Source organism: Mesoplodon mirus (genome assembly GCF_964341445.2).
Source record: "Mesoplodon mirus genome assembly, chromosome: 15".
In the NCBI taxonomy this organism is placed as follows: Eukaryota; Metazoa; Chordata; class Mammalia; order Artiodactyla; family Ziphiidae; genus Mesoplodon; species Mesoplodon mirus.
This window is the reverse complement of record NC_138991.1, coordinates 18,731,167-18,751,536: the sequence shown is the minus strand read 5'-3', so window position 1 is coordinate 18,751,536 and position 20,370 is coordinate 18,731,167. Positions and strand designations below refer to the sequence as shown.

The following is a 20,370-nucleotide window of genomic DNA, read 5'->3' as shown; positions in this document are numbered from 1 at the left end:
TCCTGTAAAACCCCGTGTGCTCAGCCATGCTAGAGCAAGGGAGAACAAGAAGAAGCTGGCCGCCTTCAGTTTATTATGGTGTTCAAGAGGCCTCCTAACCCGGCAGACTATTCCTTTCCTATGAAGTTCTCACCAGTATCACTTAGAGCTCCATCTTCCCCCAGTTCCTAAACCACACAGCCAAACATATGCCTTCCATTGTCATTCTGATTGTCTAGTCACCACCACAGCACTGTATTTCCATTTCTTCAGGGATTTGAGATATCCACTGTGATTCCAAGATTACCTTTAAGGGCTTCCATAAAAGCCCTTCTCCATCATACATACCTTAATACTTCATATTTTACTTACAGAGACAAGTTATCCAAAATAATTAAGGCGTGAGGCATTCTGGATGAGTGAGTCATTTAGATAACTGAACGCTAATTCATTAAGCACCGAAATATTTCTATAGTCTTGCTAAAATAAATGATGCCTTAGTAAACAAAGAATATAAAAAATAGTTCAAAATTCTATCCAACTTTCAAGATCCAGTCTGATCACAAACATTCCCTGAAAGCATCCTCCAACCCCCTCTTGCCACCTCTACCCACCACCAGAAATAACCTCTCTTTGGCTGTGATCCCACATTTTGATTATACCTCCTTTGCAGCACACTGCATGGTCTGCTTGAGGTTAGAGATTTAAATGCACCTTGTCTAACTTAAAAAAAAAAAAAAAAAAAGTTCCTGGAAACCAGAGACCTTCTTTTTTAATACCAAGGTGCCTAGTTCAAGGCAGGCCTACAAACACTTCACAAACTGAAATACTCTTAGTGATTCAGACGCTGTAAAGGGCACCATAACACAGCGGAGCCTTCAAGGGTTCCCGAGCTCTGGAGGGCAGGGAAGTGTGACATTAGAGAACACGTTAGTATCGTTAAAATCCTCTTTGGCCTCTGTCAGTATTTCTCAGCTTTAGAGAAAGTGTTTCTCTACAAGGTAAAAATACTCTAAATTCCGGTCTGTTTGGGTTTTTTTTCCTAAAAGGGAATTAGTTCATCTCAACTTGCAAACAGAAAGCTCTGGTGGAGCTGGCACTGCTAAACCCCCACTGGTCTCAAGACGTGCGTTCGAATGGCTATCTGCAGTTCAGCAGGGAGATGCGACGGCGCGTGGAAGGACGTGATAAGTGACAGGAATATAGCCAAGGTGCTATGCCATGTTTGACACCCAGTTCACCAGTGTGAAAGCCAGGCTCCTCAGTCTGGAAATACGGAACAGAGCACACGATCGAGCAATTCAAGTTTCAGGCGCAAGGTCCAAAGCAACCACTTCTAGCAGGGTAACAACATCCTCTTCCCAAAGCTTTAGTGTGTGGGCATGACAAAACAGGTGGTGAGTATGGTTTAATATTCCAAACACTCAACTCAAACCCTCCTCACCAGCAACAAGGGATTCTAAGTGGTCAGCCCAGGATGGTGAACTCCACGTTCCCTCCCCAGCAGCTATGCTCTTGCAGGATTCCTTTTCCTTGTCATGGAAACAAACAGAATTTTCTTCATAAAAATAGGGAGAATGGGGTGGTAGGGTTGCTGGTATCATGATATTAAGGATCTAGGCATGTTCGCAGCCCCTCAGGGATAATAACCGCTCTTGTCTTTGCCTTGTCATTGAGTAAAGGGTGTTTTAATCCAGTATCTTCAGAGACAGAACTGCGTCACATAAGTTAATTGTACTGATAACTGAAGCACTAAAACATGCAAGATTAGAACAGAAAGCTTGCTAAATTCAATCGCATTACTTCCTTCTCAACCTTTCTGAACTAACCAAACCATAATTTGACCTATTCCTGCTGAACAGGATAGCAATTATGATTAATTAATGTATTTGGAGACCACAGAGGCAAACAAGACTGTTTCCTCTATGAATGTCCCCAAACTGCTGTACTTTGAATTATTTTGTGGAGAGTTTTTGTCTCTGTCATCACCAGCTGTCTCTTCCTGCTTTCGTCAGGGGGTTTGCCTCTAATGGAGGGTCTCTTAATTCAGTGCATCTGGTATCAGCTAGACCGGAAAGGCAAGCTATTAAGAGTCACCGGCTAAGGCTCTCTCTCACCAGCCTCACTTCAGACCCAGGCAGTCGGCCTCCAGACCCCGTGTTCTTACCCATTACAGCCACATTTCCCAAACTTGCCTAATTATAAAGGACTACCAGGTGTGTGTGTGGAGGGCGGAGTGTTAAAATGCCCTCTCCTAGAAATTCTAATTCAGTGGGCCTGGGGTGGAGCCTTGGAATCTGTGTTTTTAACACAGACCCTCAGATGATTTTCACGACCAGGTTTAGAAACACAGATCTATATGCCATCCATGCTGCCCACCTAGAATTGGGATTCCTTCAGAAGCATAATGAACCTGGGCCAAGGCCAACTTCTTCCAAAGAGACCTTGCAAGCCACAAGGCTTCCAGGTCACTGCTCTGCCAATGAATGCCCTGATCCTCTGCGGCTCCTGCAGGCTGGTCATCACACCTCTTCTCATTGCCAGTATGTCATTCACCGAAGATTTGGCACGCCTTCCTTCTCTCCACCCCAAATGTCCCGCCACCCTTTTGATGGCTTGGATAACCACATGGATGACCCAAACAACACTCCAGCCTCAGTTACTTGCCCTCCTTCACTGAGTTCGCTTCACTTCAGCCACTTATGTCTGTGGCAAAACCCATGTCCAGTAATTCATTGCTCCAACTCTGAAATCTTCTGCTCACACGTCCCGCTCTAACCACATCCTCCTGCTGCTCCACCGCTCCAATACATCCACTGCTTGACTTCATCCACATCTCTGGTCCTTTCTCATCCGCGTGCAGCAGAGACCCCCTTACTGCTCGTGTTCATCACTCCCTGCTCAACACCCTCACTTCCTCTGCTCCACTGTCCTTCCGCTGCTCACCCCCAGCAAAGCTCAACCCTGGCTCAGTCCAGCTATATGTCTCCTTTGCTCCTGAACCCAGGCAGCTGAATGTTCCTGGCGCCCTGATCAATCCACGGTCTCCCACCTCAACGGAGCCCTGCATACTGCCGAGAGGTCATGGACGTTGCCCCAAGTTCACTCTTCCTCTTCCTGACCTCAACTGTATGTCAAATCCCCTTGATTTTCCTCTGACCTCTTCCCTCTTACTCTTAGAGGACAACCTCACCCTCTATTCCACAAAGATGATGGAAGTCATCAGACTGGCGCTTGCTCTTAAGCCATCCCACCAGAAAATGCAACTGTGCCCAGATATTCCATTGTAAGGGCTGCCAAGCCCATCCATGCCTGTGCTGGGCCTACTGTTTGCTTGGTTATTTGAAGTAAACTCCCTGGTGATAATCATAACTGAAGTAAGCTGTAACGGTGGTGAATGGGGAAAAAAAATAGCCAGCCTCTCAAAGGATCCCTCTACCCTGAGAATCTTTTTAAGACTGGGAGGAGTTTAAAAAGAAAAAGAAGAAAACAAAACTATCTTACCTACAAGCATTGAACAAGTTTAAATACAAACATAAAGTTGCATACATCAATAGAATGATTATAAATCCCAAGCCAAATAGTTAATTCCCTGACGATTTTTATAAACTCAAAACCAGAGGCACTGAAACACTACTGTTAGTTATGGTTTCTGTCTTTCACTCTTTTTTTTTTTTAGGGTATGCGGGCCTCTCACTGTTGTGGCCTCTCCCGTTGCGGAGCACAGGCTCCAGACGCGTAGGCTCAGCAGCCATGGCTCACGGGCCCAGCCGCCCTGCGGCATGTGGGATCTTCCCGGACTGGGGCACGAACCCGCGTCCCCTGCATCGACAGGCAGACTCTTAACCACTGTGCCACCAGGGAAGCACTGTCTTTCACTCTTAACCAAACTCTAGTTTGTTGATGGGGCTAAAAGTCTTTTCCTAACTTTTTTTTCCTCCTTATAATATTAATATTGATAGCTAACACTGACTGTTTTTTGTGTATAATTATGCTACTCACAATGACCCTGTGAGATAAGAACTATTATTTTTCTCCATTTCCAGCTGAAAAAAACAGACATGTTAAAGAATTTGCCCAAGAGCTTGCAGCTAGAAAGTGACAAAGGTAAAAGTAAAACACAGAGCCCAAACACAAACTAATCTCTGTGCTTTGGCACAGTGGTTATCAACAGAAACTTCCCAGGAAATGCACCACCCTAACCCAAGCATTTTTTTTATACTCCAATATATGCTCAGAAACACAAACATGAGGAACCACCCAATATTAATATCACTGCATATTCCACATTCATTCACTCATTCCTACATTCATATCAGAAGGCAGCAATGAATCAAAGGGAAGCAATGAATTCTACAGTCAGATCATACAGATCCAAATTCTAGCTTTCTTAGCTGCCATATTTTAAAAATTACTTCTCTAAGCTCAGTTTTCTCAAAACAAAAAAAAAACCCAAATGATAATAATGATGGTAATATAATAATATAATGATGGTAATATAATAATATAATGATAATATAATAACCATCACCACATTAGTAGGTTCTCCCAGAGATTTAGAGATAATGCATGAACACACTTAGCCACGGACCTGGCACATAGTCTCAAGAAAGGTTAGCTGTTATAATAATTCTTATCATTCAGAAGGTACTGGGGACCTGCAGCTGGTGGAGTCTAGGCAGAGCACGGTGCCCAGACTGGACCATAAACAGGCCAAGGCTGTCCCTGCCCTCTTGGTCTTGCAGTCTACTGGAGTAGACAATAAAGAAGGAAACAAACATATGAACGAAATACTTGGAATTTTAGTGAAATGCTAGCAGGAAATGCACGCGTACTGAGAGGGAGACAATGGGGAGGAAGCTACTGTAAAGGGGTGATCAGGGAAGAGGCTCCTCTGAGGAGGGACATTTTTGCTGAGCCCAGATGTTGGAGAAGGACCTTCCACGAGAAGAGTCGGGGGAACAGTGCCGGGCAGAGGGAAGGGCTGTAAAGAAGAGAAGAACTTGGCATTGAGAGGAACCGATGATGATCCCACCTGACAGGAGCGCAGCGAGCCAGGAGCAGGGCAGAAAGGAGACAGAGGCCGGCACCTGAGTAAGTGTGCACGTGGGTCTGAGGGCGGTGGGAAGCCTCGAAGTGGGCAGGGGGTGAGCAGGGTGACAGGGGCTGCTAGGCTCACTGGCTGCTGGCAGGAGAACGGGTTAGAGAAGGCAGGAGTGGATGCTGGGAGACCAGGTGACAGGCAGGGACAGTCATCCAGCTGAGAGAAGATGGTGGCTGGATTAGGAGGACGGAGGGAAGGGAGGATCTGAAGTATCTGGAAGCTAGGCCAACAGGCCACGCTGACGGACTGGAGGTAGGGTGAGGAATCGGGAAAAATCCAGGTCAACTTTCAGGTCTCTGGCGAAACGATGAATGGACAGTAATGACATTGAGACAGGGAAGGCTCAGGGCAGGGGAAAGCTGGGTAAGAGAGGGGAGAGGGGTCAAGAATGAGGAATACAAATTTGGAAGTTTGAGAGGGAGATTGAGCAATCGATTTTGGACACGTGAAGTTTGAGATCACTGCGAGGCTGCCAGGAGAGAGAGAAGGGGGGTGGTAGGTAAAAATGTAAGTCTAGAACCAAAGAAGGGTCCAGGCAGGAGGTGTTACTGAGGTAGTCATCTGCATCTAGAGAGTAATCAAGCCCTGGGAATGGATGAGATCACTTAGGAAGAGACTATGATGAGAGAAGGGAGGTAGCCAAGCAAGAAAAGAGAAGTAGTAATACCAAATCGGGTCGGTAATCTAAAACGAAGCGTGGTAATGTAGCCCATACAAAACCACACAGAACTGCCCCGACTATGTGCTTGATAAATGCCCGTGGAACAAAGAAAAATTAATTCTTAACACACTCCCTTTAGGCCTTAAAAGAATAAAATTTTTCATTTAGGATTTTTTCCCCCAAGTTCTCATATGTTTGAGGCATAAGAAAAAAGATTTTGAAGGTTTGGATTGTGTTCAAAGGAATTCTTTCCCTTTAGAGCAAAAAGCAAGGATTCTTTTCAAAAACACTGAAATTAAAGATTGCCTACTTGAAATTTAAGCTTTTAGAAAGCTTACACTCACACTATATTCTCTCTGTAAAAATTCTACCCCAATATACAATTTTTCCCTTCCTTATAATGAAAATGCAATTATATGTCATTTCATCCTGAAAGATGAAGCTGGTACTTTCAAACAGTTCAAGAGTCACGTGAGAGTTGTAAAATGCTCAAGAGATCAAGGATTTATTTTAAAATGTTTAAAAAAAAAAACTTAAGTTACCTGCTAGGCCATCCAAAAACTGATAACCAGGGAATTGAAAAGGATAAAACTGCCAGGAAAATAAGTAAATATAACAGCTACTCCTCAGATGAAAATGCATTAAAGCTGTAATTATATCTCTGGGTATCTGTTGACACAGAAAACTCACTATCCTCTTGAGGCTAATACTATCACTAAGAACTACCACACTGAAATCACAGCAGTAGACACAACTGAGATACTTTATACGTTTCAAAGATTTCCAATGTAACACAGGTATAATGCATAAGGAGAGTCAGTAACATTTGCCAAAACTGTTCCTTCCCTCAACTGTTCAAGTTAAATCAAGATCGTAATTCTTTTTAAGATCATAAGCCTCACTTTGTAAAATTCTTCTCCTCAGATATGTAAAGGAGAGGACTATCCTGACTTTTAAAGGATTGTTATCCCACTTCATGATATAGCAATCTAAAAGCCTAGGAGGAAAAAAATAAATGGTTCTGATGAACCTACAGGCAGGACAGAAATAAAGATGCAGACGTAGAGAATGGATTTGCAGACACGGGGGGCGGGCAGGGTAAGCTGGGACGAAGTGAGAGAGTGGCATGGACTTATGTATACTACCAAATGTAAAATAGATAGCTAGTGGGAAGCAGCCGCATAGCACAGGGAGATCAGCTCGGTGCTTTGTGACCACCTAGAGCGGTGGGATAGGGAGGGTGGGATGGAGACGCAAGAGGGAGGAGATATGGGGATACATGTATATGTATAGCTGATTCACTTTGTTATACAGCAGAAACTAACACACCATTGTAAAGCAATTATACTCCAATAAAGATGTTAATAAATAAATTAATTAATTAATTAATTTAATTAAAGCCTAGGAGGCTACCAGGAAGGTTACATGCATGGATGGGTAGTAAGCATTCATTCATTCAACAAATATTGATTAAGCACCAAAATGGGTCAGGTCCTCTTCTGGGCCCTGAAGATACACCAGTGAAAAAAGCCTCACACTTCCAGATTAACCGAGGGAAAGAGACAATAAACCAACAAATAAATAGGTATTTGCCAAGTGGTGGTAAGTGCCATGGAGAAAAGTAAGGTCGGTTAAGGAGGACAGGGGAATGGGGTGTATCCTCCACAGAGTGGTCAGGGAAAGGCCTTGAAAGGTTACGTGGGAGCAGAGCCTGAGGGAAGAACCATGGTGTCCAGGGAACAGACTTCCAAGCCAACGCAACAGCAAATGCAAAGGCGCTGAGGCTGGCGCATGCTTGAGGTTTTTAAGGAATAGCAAAAAGATCTGCCTGGCAAGGCTGGAAGTGAGAACAGAGAGGTAGCCTCGTAGACCAAGGCAAGGACTTCAGATTTTACTTTAAGATGTGAAGTTGTTGGAGCTCTCTCAGCAAAGGACCTAATCTTTTTAAAAGGCTCGAAAAAGGAACAAGTTCTTATTAAACCAAGACATACCTCTCACAATCTATAAGTGTAAAAAAGCAGACAATAAAACAATCTTATGGTACAGCAGCATTTCTGTAAGAAAAAAAAATACTTACACATGGGAACAAAAGACTAACGGGATAAATACCAAACTATGGTTTACTATGGTTTGTGGGATGGTGGGGTTTTTCTTATGCTTTTCTTAGGTTTTTTTTTCCTAGTTTTCTGCCTTAAACATGAGTTATTTTTGTAATTTTTGATGTTATCTTAGAAAAGAAAAAAACCCACTCCCACATGAGACTGCCCTAGTCTGAAATCTTATTTAAATATGACCAAAAAAAAATGGGGACCATTTTCTCCCCAAATTACCCTGCTTCCCATGCAATGTTTTCCTGTTACGAAGCACTGTACAAATCAAGCGCCACGCAATGTATCAAGGTCACAAAACCAACTTGGTTAATATGTTTATCATTACATAGCAGCTCTGTGCTCTACAGCAACTTTGATACCATCTTTCCAAGGCAGCAATAGAAGGGCCCTTTTCATTAATTTCCTAACACTCTTAGCTACTACTATGCCGCTTCTGGATTTTTCCACTGTATGTCTCTTAGAAACAAATTAAGCCCGAATAAGTTGTTCCAGCTAATGAAGTGCGCTTTTGGCTCTTTCCCCGTGGTTGAGAATTATCCGGCAAAATACCAATTGTTTTAGGGCGCATTTTCTCTTAGTTTTGAAATATGCAATACGAAGTTACTGCAAATAAAGAACATCAAGATAACAGCATACAAGAGCATGTATAAATGGAAACTACTGTAATCCTTCTTAAAACTGAGGATGTGTGGAGGTCTCATGAATAAACATACTATACGTCCACATGACACAGATAAAGACGGAAAGGAGTGTGCCCTCCCTCCTCCTCTACACCCCCCTCCCCCCCACCCCCACCACATAACATTTTCTCGCATGGCAAAAGCCCAGGGCAATCACTGCTCAGAAATGCAAACCACGCAACTCAAAATGACTCAAGCTCTCAAAACACTTTCCACCTGAGCTCCTCATCCCACCCACTCCTCAATCACTTCCGACAGGCGTCTATGAATTGAAATCCCAAACTGGGAAGGTTTAGCAAGCCCCCAAACTCTGCTCACATGCCACCTGCGGCATCCGGGGAGCCAGAGCCCAGCTTCGCTGCCTTTTCGAGGGCAAACACCGGTCTCAGGATGGAGGAGTCTACTGCACCCAGAGTGGCTCGAGTCCCGGCTCAGCTGCCTCCCTGGCCGAGCGGACCAGAGGCTGGGGCTGCCCCCATCCCCGCAGGACGAAGCCGGCCCGAGGGACTTGGAGCAAGTGGCTCTCGGCCGCCCGGCACCTCCGCCCCACGTTGGTCAGGCCGCCCCCCAAGCTCCCCTCCCGGCGCTCGGGCACACACGCGGTGCTCACAGCCGGCGCACACGGGGACACGCACCCTCACATGGTCCGGCGGGCATCTGCGGACACCCCCACTGCCCCGCCACAACCCCCTCGTTGCAGCCGTGTGGCCCGCGGGGGCTACTCGGACCCCGGGAGCGGCGACGGCGGCACCCTCACGCCTCCAGGGTGCCCGAGCCAGCAGTGAGTTCGGGGTGGGGGGGAGGGTTGATGACAGATGGGGCGGAGGGAGGGGCTTCGGGGGGAAGGGGCGGAGCGTCCCAGCCAGGGGGTGCTGTCGGCTGACAGAAAGACCCAGGGCAGCCGGCGGGAGGGGGTGGCGGACACTGCGGGCAGGGCCGGGGGCCAGGTGTGGTGGGAGGAGCTCGCGCAGACACAGGGGGCTGACAAGAGGAGACACACACACACACGGGGACTGACAGTCGCGGGGGCACACGGGGCCGGCGGGCCGCGGCGAGCGCTCACCTGGCAGCGGCAGCGGCGGGGGCGCCCGCGGCCGGGCTGCTCTCCCCGCGCTCCGGGCCTCCCTCCCGGCGGGCGGGCGGCCGGCCGGCCGGCGCAGGCCCCGCGGAGGCGGAGGCGGCGGCGGCGGAGGCGGCGGCGGCGGTGGCGGCGGCGACGCCGGAGCCGCGGGCTGCTGGGCGGCGGGGACGCAGCTGCACCAACCGACTCCGGGCCGCTCGGCTCGGCTCGGCCGCACTCGGAGGCGCTCGGTTCCGCTCGGCCCCGCTCGGCTCGGCTGGGGGCGTGGCCCGAGGCCCCCCGCCCAGGTCGCCTCTGGAGCCCGGGGGGCGGGGCTTTCGTGCGGGCGCAAGCCCCCTGACGTCGCAGAGAGCGGACCTTACCCCGGGCGCATGCGCAGGCGCTGCTCCCTCTTCTCCCCGCGTGGAGGCTGAAGGGGGCGGAGAAGGAGGGGACCGGGGGCGGATGCTGCGGCTCTGGAGGTTACCAGCTTTTGTACTCCGTATCCTGGTCCTTCTAGAGGACCACCTGAGGAAAACCACGCCAGGCTGTACTTTCAAAAAGATGCAGGCAGGGCAGGGACCCTGGCCGTTTCCCGGCCCCTCTCCTCCCACTCCCGTGTTTCCCAACGAGCATCGCCTGGGATTTGGTTTTTCTTTTATCCCACTAGCACAGCACCGCAATTTTTTGTCTCTTCTGTTTCTTAACACAACGACGACTTCCGATGACTGCTTTCTTAACATTAAGTCTTCAGGTACTTGAGAACTTTCAAGCATCAGTTAGCCCCCTCAGGTACAATAATGCTCTTTTTTCACAGCTTCTGTTGTGGAACCTGTATCGCCTGAGGTGAGGGTGACCCTTTTCTGAGTTTTTGTCACATGTTTCAGGCACCTTTTTTGTTATGGAGTCCATGTCTGTAGCAAATATGCCCAGAAAGCGGTCCCCACCTTTAGCATCTCTCTAGTCTGACACACCTAGGTTGGAATCCCGGGTCTGCATTATACTAGCAGGTTAATAATTGGCTGAGTGACTTAGGACATGCTATTTAATCTCTCATCCATAAAAGAGCAATGAAAATATCAGTAATGAAGCCAATAGGAATGACAGAAAGGATTAAATAACAGCACACGTGCAGCTTTCTGTACAGTGCCTGGTGTTCAATAAACAACACTGACTTTAACTTCAAGTTGCATTATAACCTTCAGATCCTGAAAACCAGTGAACACAAACAAGCGCTGAGCAATATGTCCAACTTGACATGTCCAAAGCCAAACCGTGGAACTTGCCCCTCAACTTGCTCTTTTCACAGTCTTCCCCACCTCAGTTAAGGTCAATTCCATCCTTCAGTGGCTTCCGCCAAACCTTTAAGTCATCCTTGACTCCTCTCTTCCTGTTATATCCCACATGTAATCCAGTAGCAAAGTCTGTCAGCTCTACCTTTAAAATACCCTCACTTGAGCCCTCATCTTCTCTGTCCTGGAATATTGCAATAACTTCCAAACTGCTCTCCCTGATTCCACTCTGCTCTCATAGAGCTTGTTCTCAAGCAGCCAGAGAGATTCTTTTAAATCGTAAGTCAAAACCTATTTCCCTCCTCTAAAGCCTCCAGTGTCTTCCCATCTCAGAGCAAAAACCAAAAATTTTTTTTCAAGGGCCTCCAAGATCCTATTTGATCTCCCCCCTCTCCCCTCCTTACATTCTCCCACCTCTCTAACTGCATCTCTGTCCACTCAAGCCCCTCACTACTCTCCAGTCACACTAGCCTCTTTCTTGATCCTGGAATGTGCAGGCTCACTCCTACCCCAGGACCTTTGCACTGAGTGTTTCTTCCCCCAAGATTTCATAAACACATATGCCCTTAACCCAAATTTCTATTCAGAAGTCACCTTCCCAGAAAGACATTCCCAGGACACTCTCCTAAAACATCAAGTCCCAAGCCCCATCATTCTCTCCCATCATCTTGCTTTACTTTTCCTCATAGCCCTTATGAGCTCAATAGCATCTGTAATGTTCTGAGAGCAGGAACTTTGTGTTATCCACCTGCAGCATCTGGAACATGGCCTGATGTGCTTAGCTGTTCAACAAATATTTGTTGAATGAGTAAGTATATATACAGTTGACCCTCGAACAACACAGGTTTGAACTGCACATGTCACGAATCTTTTTCAATAAAGACATACCACTGTACTACACGATCCATGGTTGGTTGAATCCGAGGATGTGGAAGCAGGGGTACAGAGGGCCAACTATGGGGCTTGAGCATCCATGGAGGTTGGTATCTGCAGCAGATCCTGGAAACAACCCCCCACAGATACTGAGGGACAGCTGTATATAGGATATGTTACTCCCGTTTAAAATTTCATTTATTCAACAAACTTTTTCGAGCATCTATTCTGATCCAGCACTGTGGGATACAGAGATAAACAATGCACTCTCCCAACCACTAAGTACTCAGTATTTCAGAGGAGCCAGACATGGAAAGAAAGAATTCTGGAAGAAAATATGTAACACTAGGTGTATGTGTCAACTGCTTTCGGAAGCAGAGAGAAGGACATCATTCGTACTACATAGGAGAGCGTGGAAAGGCTTCCCAGAGGAGGTGACAATGGGGCTGGGTCTAAAGAGTAGATGAGAAGAGGATGCCAGGCAGAGGGAACAGCATGCACTTGATACCAGTGTTGGGAGGTATGTGGCAAATAATGTTTATCCAGGGAAGCAAATCATTTTCCTTTAAAAAACATTTTAAATGAATTTGAGGTGATCCATATAATAATGTCACCTGCACTCACTCACATTCTGAGGAGCTTTCTCAAGCAGAAAAGAAACTGCCAGAAGTATAGTTGATGCAATAGAATTACAACCCAACCTCTATTCTATAGGACCAGGATAGTGACAGACTCCTTAGCTTAATCAACAGTACATAGTTCATTTCAGAGCAAGGGTCATATCGCTCTCCATGAATCCTTATGTTGCCTTTATAAAGTCTGGAGTGAAAGAATCCCGGAGGCAGTTAGTTTAATATAGTATGTAAGTAAGTAGGATTTAAATCCAGAACTCCTGAGTTTGAATCCTGTCTTCCCCACTTACTTGCTGTGTGAGCTTAAGTAAACTGACTTAACCCCCTAATGTTGTGAGAATTGAGATAATCCACATGTTGCTGTTACCACGGTGTCTGATGCGTGATGAGAACTCAAAAGTTAAAAAGGAAGTCCCATTAGTCTTCTTAAGAAAAGTTCTGAATCCAGTTATGCCAACTTATTGCCTCTCTGCTCTAAGTCCACCCTTCCTTGCCTTGCTTTGTGATACTGGAGTTGAATTCTGTCAAAATTTCTTTTTTGTCAGTGGCACAATGTTTGGCTTTGTCAGTAGAGAGTGCTAGAGGGATGCTGCTAGACCAGAGATAAACTCGAATGTCCATAAAATCCTCCCAGCTCAAGGCACTGTCTGTCCCCACCCACCACTCTTTTTCCCAGTAAATATGTATTGTGCACCTACTATGTACCTGGCTGTGTGTTAGGTTCTGGGTATGCGGCCTTGAATAAAACCAAAGACCTTCATGGAATTTACAGTCTAGTATGTCGGGCAGATATTGGTCAAATAATCAAAAACATAAATCTTACATGGTGCATGGTACCATGAGACCCAGAAATAGGAGGCTTTGGATCAAAGATGTTTAGGGAAATAGTTGGTGTGAGATCTAAAGGGGAAAATAGGGGTTAAACTGGATGTATTGGTGTGCTTGGGCTGCCATAACAAAATACCATAGACCAGGGGGCTTAAACAGCAGAAGTTAATATTCTCACAATTCTTGAGGCTGGAAGTCCAAGATCAAGCTTCCAGCCAATTCAGTTTTGGTGAAGACTCTCTTCCTGGCTTGCACATGGCTGCTTTCTCACTGTGTCCTCATATGTGTGCATGGGGAGAGAAGAAGAGTAAACATTCTGGTATCTCTTCTTATAAGGACACTAATCCTATGGGATCAGGGGCTCACTCTCATGACCTCATTTAACTTTAATGACTTCCTTGCTCCAAATATAGCCACACTGGAAGTTAGGGCTTCGACATATGAATATTTTGGGTACACATATGTTTAGTCCATAACACTAGGAAAATACGGGAAAGAAGAGTGCTCCCTGTAGAGGGAACAGCACATGCATAGGCTCTGTGGCTGTCAAGGGTACATGGTGATTTAAACAAAGAGGGAGAAGGCGCACGGACAATGAGGCAGATAATGGGAGGAGATCAGGCTGGAGAGGTGGACAGTGGCCAGATCATGCAGGGCCTTGAAGGTAGTGGTAATAAGTTGAGTTGTACCCTAAGAGCCCTTCAGTAAAGGTGTAGGGACAACGTACTGGGTGCATATCAGAATGGAGGGCTCAGAATGGATGCAGGGAGAAAAATAATGAAGTTGTCCAGAGTGTCCAGATTCAGCCCAGGTTATACAAATGGGCACTGGTTGGCCTGGAGGAGACACTGACCAGCCAAGCTGCCCAGGACCAGGAAAAAGAACTTGCTTCTGGCCCAGGTGGACAGAGGCCTTGGACTACAGAGTCATCCCCAGTCACATTCTCAGCTTCTCTACAGTCCTGGCTTCTCCCCTCCCCTCTTCCACCTTCTAGACCCTGTGCCTTATACCACCTCAGTCAGGACAGCCCAGCTCTGTGGCTGGTTCTGTTTCCCTAGCCCTAGTCTGGCCCAGCCTGCCTTCCTCCTTTTCCCACATTGGACCACAGGACTAAGATTCAACATGCTGCCTTCTAATGTAAGTTGGCGCAGCCACTGTGGAAAACAAGTATGGAGGTTCCTCAGAAAACTAAAAATAGAATTACCATATGATCCAGCAATCCCACTCCTGGGCATATATCCAGACAAAACTATAATTCAAAAAGATACATGCACCCCTATGTTCATAGCAGCAGTATTCACAATAGCCAAGACATGGAAACAACCTAAATGACCATCGACAGATGAATGGATAAAGAAGATGTGGTACATATATACAATGGAATACTACTCAGTCATAAAAAAAGAATGAAATAAAGCCATTTGCACCAACATGGATGCAACTAGAGATTATCATACTAAGTGGTGTAAGTTAGAAAGAGAAAGACAAACACCATATCATATCAGGACTTCCCCGGTGGTGCAGTTGTTAAGAATCCACCTGCCAATGCAGGGGACATGAGTTCGAGCCCTGACCTGGGAAGATCCCACATGCCACGGAGCAACTAAGCCCGTGAGCCAGAACTACTGAGCCTGTGCTCTAGGGCCCGTGAGCCACAAACACGGAGCCTGTGTGCCACAACTACTGAAGCCTGCGTGCCTAGAGTTTATGCTCGCAACAAGAGAAGTGCACTGCAGTGAAGAGTAGTCCCCCCTCACCGCAACTAGAGAAAAGCCCACGCACAGCAACGAAGACCCAACACAGCCAAAAATTAATTAATTAATTAATTTAAAAAAATACATCCAGTCTGATTTTCTATGGCTTTAGAATTTTTACAAATTTTTTTCTTTCTTTAAAGTGGTTGCCCAAAATTAACACTTTGTGGGTTTTTTAAATGTTATAGATACTCTACAGGCCAAATATTGCTAATATATTTGAATCAAACTGATATTTCATAGTAAAATCACAAACCATACATGTTTATTAGAGTTATTGCCAATAAACTTCCAATTAAATAGAAACAAAAGTAATTTGAGACACAGAAGAAGAAGAGAGAGTGGAAAGAAACAATATTTGAAGAGATGATAGTTAAGAATGTTTCAAAATTAATGAAAGATATTCACAGGTTCAAGAGGCTCAGCAAATAAATAATACATTGAATACTGTATAAAGAAAACCACACCTTAGACACAACATAGTCAAACTACTAAAAGCCAACAACATAGTCAAACTACTTAAACGTAGGCAGATGAAAAAGTAAGACATATTTCAGAGAAACAACAATTAGGATGACAACCTGCTTCTCATCAAAAAGAAGACAGAAGACTAAAATGATATCTTTAAAGTTTACAGGGGGAAGAAAACTGCAAACCAAGGAATTTTGTACTCACTGAAAATAGCTTTCAAAAATTAAATGAAATAGGGCTTCCCTGGTGGCGCAGTGGTTGAGAGTCCACCTGCCGATGCGGGGGACACGGGTTCGTGCCCCGGTCTGGAAAGATCCCACGTGCCGCGGAGCTGCTGGGCCCGTAAGCCATGGCCGCTGAGCCTGCGCGTCCGGAGCCTGTGCTCCGCAATGGGAGAGGCCACAGCGTACCGCAAAAAAAAAAAAAAAAAAAAAAAAAACAACTTGGAGAATTCAATGCCACAAGCCTATACTACAAGAACTAAAAGTTTTTCAAGTCAAAGAAAAACAATTCTAGGTAGAAGCATAGATCTATAAGACAAAATGAAGATCATAGGAATGGGTATATATGTGGATAAATATAAAAACTCTAAATTTAAAATAAATTACTATTTAATGCAACAACAACAATGTACTGTGGATTTGTAACATGAAGAAGTAAAACATATGACAAAAATACCATACAAGATAGGAGCAGTAAAGGGAATTGCACCGTTATAAGGTTCTTACATTGTGTGGAATATTGTAAAATACTAATTCAAATTATTATGCAATAAGTTAAGAATGTATATTACAATCTCTAAAGCAAGCACTTAAGATATGTATTAAAAATGGTTTATCTAAAATCCAGTGGGAAAGGAATTGAAAGCACGGTCTCAAAGAGATATTTGTACACTCATATTCATAGCAGCATTAGCCAAAAGGCATACAATAGCCAAAAGGTAGAAGGAGCCCAAATGTTCATTGACAGATTAATGGAAAAACAAAATGTAGTATATACATACAGTGGAATATTATTTAGTCTTAAAAAGAAAGAAAATTAAATTCTGACAAATGCTACAACATAGATGAACTTTGAGGATATAATGCTAATTGAAAATAAACCAGTCACAAAAAGACAAATACTGTATGACTCCATTTATGTGAAATATGTAGAATGGTCAAATTCATACTGATAGAAAGTAGAATGATGGTTGCCATGGATTCCGGGGACGGATGAATGGGAAGTTATTGTTTAATGGATATAGCATTTCAGTTTTGCAAGATGAAAATGGTTCTGGAGATTGGTTGCACAAAAATGTGAATGTACTTAAAACTGGTGAGCTGTACATTTATAAGTGGTTATAATGTTAAATTGTGTGCTATGTACATTTTACCACAATTTTTAAAATCTAATAGAGAAGATAAAATGGAATAATAAAAAGCATTTGGCTGATCCAAAAGAAGGAAAAAAAGAGGAAAACAGGAACAAAACCCAGGCAGGACAAATAGAAGAGAAACAACAAGATTATAGAGGTAAAAGATTTGGAACCATACCTGTAAGTATGTTAAATGTAAGTGGACTAAATATTCGAATAAAAAGAAAAAAATTGACAGGCTGAATTTAAACAAACAAACAAAAAACAAGACTCAACTATCTGATGTTAATAAGAGACACACTTTATTATAAGGACATATAGGTTTAAAAGATAAAAGAATAGAAATATTCTAGCTAATATTTAAATAAGAAATAATACTTATACAAATTCTCTCAGAAAATAGAGGAAACACTTCCCAACTTATTTTACAAGGTCAGCATAATCCTACTACCAAAACCTGGTATGAACATGACAAAAAGAAAATATCACAGACCAATATCTCTCATGACCATAAATGCAACAACTCTTAATAAAATGTTAGCCAAATCAAATCCAGCAATAAATAAAAACGGTAATAAATCACAACTAAGTGGATTTTATCCCAGGAACGCAAATTGGTTTAACATTTAAAAACTACCAACCACATTAACAGCATAAAAGGGAAAAATAATTTGATCATCTGAATAGCTGCTGAAAAAGCATCTGATAAAATTCAACATCTGCTCACAATAAAACCTCTCAGCAACCTAGGAATAGGAAAGAACTTCTCAATCTGATATAGGGTATGTAAAAACTCTAGAGTTAACACCATCCTTAATGGTAAAATATTGAACATTTTCCTCCCTAAAGTCAGGAACAGAGCAAGGATACCAGCTAATACCACATCTAATCAACATTTTACTAGATGTCCTAGCCAGGGCAGTAAGGCAAAAAAGAAAAAGTCATAAAGACAGGAAAGAATAAAATAAAACTATCTTTATTCAAAGATGACATGATTGGGGCTTCCCTGGTGGTGCAGTGGTTGAGAGTCCGCCTGCCGATACAGGGGACACGGGTTCATGTCCCGGTCCGGGAAGATCCCACATGCTGCGGAGCGGCTGGGCCCGTGAGCCATGGCTGCTGAGCCTGCGCGTCCGGAGCCTGTGCTCCGCAACGGGAGAGGCCACAACAGTGAGAGGCCTGCGTACCGCAAAAAAAAAAAAAAAAAGATGACATGATTGTGTAGCTAGAAAATCCGAAGGAATCTCAAACAAACTTTTAGAACTAAAAAATGACTGTCTTAGTCTGGCTGCTATAACAAAATAGCACTCGGTAGCTTGTAAACAATAGAAATTTATTTCTCACAGTTCTGGAGGCTGGAAGTCTGAGATTAGGGTGCCACCATGGTCAGGTTCTGATGAAGGCTCTCTTCTGGGTTGCAAAATCAATATACCAAAATCAACCTTATTTCTATACTCCAGCAAGAATCAGAAAAGAGTTTTTAAAAAGAATAGTCAAAATAGTTTCGAAATAGCAAAAAAAAAAAAAAAAAAAACACCAAGTACCTATAGGTGGATCTTACAAAAAACATGTAAGACCTCTATGGCGGAAACCACGAACATTTTAATAGATATTAAAGAATAAATGAATAATGGAGAAAAATACCATGTTAATTAGATGAAAAGACCCAATAATGTAAAGCTATCATTCTCTCCAGTTGGTCTATAGAGTCAAAGCAATCCCAGTTGATTTTCAGATGGAACACGACAAGATGATTCTAATGTAAAATTTATGTGAAACAGCAGAAAGCCAAGAACAGCTAAGATACTCCTGAAGAAGTACAAGGTGGGAAGATTTACTCTATCAGCTACTAAGACTTATAATAAAGCTTAATAACTATGACAGTATGGTATTGGCACAAGTGTAGATGAAAACTAATGGACAGAAGAGAGACACCCCCCCAAAAAAAACCCCCAGATTAATAATAAAGATAGCACTGCAGAACAGTGTGGGGTAATGATCTTTTGAATAAATAGTGTTGAGTCAATTTAATATCCATATGGGAAAAATGACATTGGAACCCTATCTCACACCATACTCAAAAGCCAACTTCTGATGGATTATGGACCTAAATATGAAAAGTAAAACAATAAACATGGCCTGACACACAGAAGAAACTCAATAAATGAATGGGTGTATATATGGGATGCGTTATTCCAATTTAACTTCATTTATTCAATAAACAAAAAACCAATTTCTGTTGGATTATGGACTTAAATATGTAAGGTAAAACAACACAGCTTTAGAAGATAACATACAATAATATTTTCATGACCTCAAGGTAGAAAAGGTTTTCTTAAACAAGACAGAAAAAGCACTAATCACAAAGGAGAGACTGATAAATTGGACTTTTTTTTTTACAGTTAAGAGTTTCTGTTCATCAAGAAACATTATTAGCAGAGTGAAGAGGGAAGCTACAGAGGAGAAAGATTTGCAATGCATATAACTGACAAAGGGTTTATATCCAGAATATACCAAAAAAAAAAAAAAACCCTACTATAAATAAATAATGAAAAGATAGCCCAATAGAAAAGTGGGCAAGAACAGGCTCTTCACTTCACATCAAGAAAATCCAAATGGCCAACAACATGAAAGGTGTTTAGCCTCCTTAGTAATCAAGAAAATGATCCACAGTGAGCAACTACTACAGACCCACCAGATGGCTAAAAGTACAGACTCTGACAGTACCAACAGCTGGTGAGAACTGTTGGTGAATGTACAAGGCGAGCTCGTATATATTGCTGGGGCAGACTGTACGTGTATAATCATTTTGGAAAACAGTTTGGCATTATTTTTCAGAATTAAGCGTAAGGCATACTTATAACCCAGCAATTCTGCTCCAAAGTATATACCTAAGAGAAAAACATGCTCAGGTAGAGCAGTAGACACGTACCAAAATGTTCACAGCAGCATTATTTATAATAGTCCCAAGTTGGTAACAACCCCAATGTCAATTAGTAGTTGACGGGATAAATAAATTGTGGTATATTCACCCAGTGGAATGCTATATGCTGCACTAAAAGTGAATGAACTACAGCTGCACACAACAACATGGAAGACTCTAACAAACAATGTGGAGTGAAAGAAGCCAGACAGAAAAGAACACACACTTAATGATGGCCTTTATATAAAACCCATAACCAGACAAAACTAAATATGCCCCTGCCCCCACAGACTTCCCCCACTCCTGTACTTACGAGATATGAGAAGAGCAGTAACAAAAGACGAATTTGAAAACAAGTTGAGGAATCATTCTTTTGTCCTCAGCCACAATCAGCCCACTGCTGGAATATCTCCTGTTTGGAGGGATGATAAGAGAAAATGACTGGGAGGTGACCTGAAGGAAATTACTGACACAGATCTCTGATGTCGAGGTGGAGAATGATAGAGCCAGGCACCCTTCTGTCAGGGTCCATTGTGATGGCCTCAGTGACATTTTAATAAAGTCACTCAAAGTTAGGGGACCATAATGACAAATTTCTAGTGTGTTAAACCTTCACTGGAAACCTGGGCTAACAGGTATGGATAG

The 20,370-nt window shown here is 43.7% G+C and overlaps 1 protein-coding gene across 5 annotated transcripts in view; it reads right to left on the bottom strand.

Annotated features, from left to right (window-relative positions):
- The window catches only part of ZHX3 (zinc fingers and homeoboxes 3), a 131,029-nt gene extending 110,969 nt beyond the window's left edge, over positions 1 to 20,060 (bottom strand). For 2 of the 5 annotated variants that reach the window (XM_082645559.1, XM_082645563.1), the window contains exon 1: positions 9,171 to 9,303. The gene's annotated coding sequence lies outside the window, so the exon portion shown is untranslated. Of the gene's footprint in view, positions 1 to 8,853; positions 8,990 to 9,170; positions 9,304 to 9,598; positions 9,683 to 20,038 lie in introns of those variants that run through there. The other 3 variants (XM_082645562.1, XM_082645560.1, XM_082645561.1) reach the window with 3 other exon arrangements.
- Positions 20,061 to 20,370: the final 310 nt, after the last annotated feature.